The sequence below is a fragment of the Ovis canadensis genome, chromosome 11 (genome assembly GCF_042477335.2).
Source record: "Ovis canadensis isolate MfBH-ARS-UI-01 breed Bighorn chromosome 11, ARS-UI_OviCan_v2, whole genome shotgun sequence".
Taxonomy (NCBI): Eukaryota; Metazoa; Chordata; class Mammalia; order Artiodactyla; family Bovidae; genus Ovis; species Ovis canadensis.
In genome coordinates, this window is record NC_091255.1 from 37,977,186 (window position 1) to 37,979,605 (window position 2,420).

The following is a 2,420-nucleotide window of genomic DNA, read 5'->3' on the forward strand; positions in this document are numbered from 1 at the left end:
TTGGATATAATTAGAAATATTTCCTCTCACATTGGGTTAAGTGTATAAATCAATCTCCTATAAATAAGTTGAGTTGTTGGCAACCTGAAAGTGACTGCCTTTGGAATAATGTAAGGTGTTGTTTCAGAGATAGCTATGAGCTGGATTCCCTGGACTTTGTTGCCTGCTGCTCTTGTATTTCACTGAATCGCCTGTGTGAGTCTTTTCAACTGCCTGCACAATTGCAGATATTATACTAGGGAGGAAAGTTTCTGCTCTTTACCAGAGCATCAGAAAAAGATAGTTTCTCCCAAGAAGCCATGTTTTTTTCTCCCAATTTATTGTACTTTTTCAAGGATGCTTGGAAATTTAATTTTAAAACTTTCTTCATGAAGAGCAGCCAAAGATACACAGCTTCTTTTGTTTCCTTTGGTTAGTCACTTCTGATTCATTGTCAAATCACTTTTGCCAAGCTGGCAAAATAACTTCCCTTCACTTTTATTTTTTAAATGCAAGTTGCTTGTGACATCTGTTTTCCTCTGTGAAAGTCACCATAGAAAACACTAGAAGACAGGACATTTCTCTGTCTAAATATGTAACATCTGTGACTTCTCTATCAGTTATCCATGGTATATATTTCACACTTTGCTTACAAACAATACTGGTACATTATTTTCTATTTCGATTTTTAATTTTAAAAATTTGGCTTATCGTCTCCGTGGTCTTGCATCTCTTATGTCAGCATTGTTTATCCAGGACTGAGACAAAATTTGCTTAATATACCCTGCTTGGCAACCACTCCTGTATTATTATACTGATATTTCGGTTGATTCAATGCAAAAAGGCTGCCTTATGAAAGCAGATATCTGGAGATACTGTTTGTAACAGTCACATGATTTTATTCCTGTAATGGACTATCTAACCCCTATTCTTTAGTTCACTAATAATGTAACTGAGATTCCAAGAACAGAAGAGAGTTCACAAATGACACAGCAGTGTAGACACTGGGCACCTGATTTGCAGTCCAGTGTGCTTGCTGGTAACTGAGTAGGTTAAAGCCTTCAGGAAGGGTCTTTGGAGATGTAAGTCTGAGAGGGGCTTCCCTAGCCTACCCTTCACCTGCTTTGTAACCACAGGTGCATCATTTTGCCTTTTTACATACTTTATCAGGAAAATGTTGAGTGTTTTCAGAAAGAGAACATTTTAATAATGCTCTCAATAGAGTTCTGTGGGAATTTTAAGACAGCCTTTGGACTACTCTGGATAGAGTTTCCAATAAGTAGAAAATAGATGTTGGTTTTGGTCATTACTGCCAAGTTCTGAGGCACGCAAATATTTACAGGTGGTGTGGGAACACAGTGAAATGGGCCAGGGCAGTGAGAAGTGATTCCATACCCTTCCTGAGCCAGTGTGACAGTGTGAATCCAAATTACCTGTGCAATTACTTCCACAGATATGATTTAGTCAATTCTCTCGCAGGGCCAAGACTGATGTGCTTTTTATTCAGATGGGAAATCATCATTTAGTCTTTCCTTTACTTTATGCTGTCCAAGAAGGTTGTATTTTTGGCTATGTATCGCAATTAAATCCAGCTTAAAAAACATCTTGATTCTCTTGGGAAACTCCTCTAAATAATTCAGGTTGCTACTATATCTAGCTTTTGCACCAAATTCTTATCATTCTGTGGGTTTAATATACCTTTGAATAATTTATTTGGGATCATATTTTATTGATACTTATAATCATTTATTTTAACTCTTTACATAATTATAGGAGGCCATAAAGTCTGGAAACAGGCTAATAAACAGCCTATTGATATTACATAATATAAAGAATAATATTTTGTCTCCAGGCTTTATGGCTTTCATAGAGAGAAAAGTCACATCTCACTGTTTCATATGGTTACCTATTATCCAGCACATATACTATGAATATATTGTGTACTGGTATTAATGATGAAAATCTTTCTGTGCTAATAATACCCATACTTGGAATTCATATTAGCTATGAATTCAAGGAGAATTAACAAGGAAAATTCATGATATACTTCAAGAGACACCCCTGTGTGAGAATATAACTAGGGCCATTCCTTGCATAGAAAGTTGCTTCAGCCATGTCTGACTCTTTGCGACTCCATGGACTGTAGCTTGCCAGGCTCCTCTGTCCATGGGATCCTCCAGGCATGAATACTGGAGTGGGTTGCCATTTCTTTCTCCAGGGGATCTTCCCAACTCAGGGACTGAACCCGCTTCTCCTGCATTGCAGGCGGATTCTTTACTGCTGAGCCGCCAGGGAAGCCCCAAAGTATGACTATAGACCTAAAATAAAAGCAAGTGCGTAATTACTTCTTAGTGGCAGATCAAATGGGATTGTTTATAGCCTATGATTACTTCAGTTTTGATTTTGCTTCAGGAGAGAAAGAAAAGACCAGTCTAAGGGTA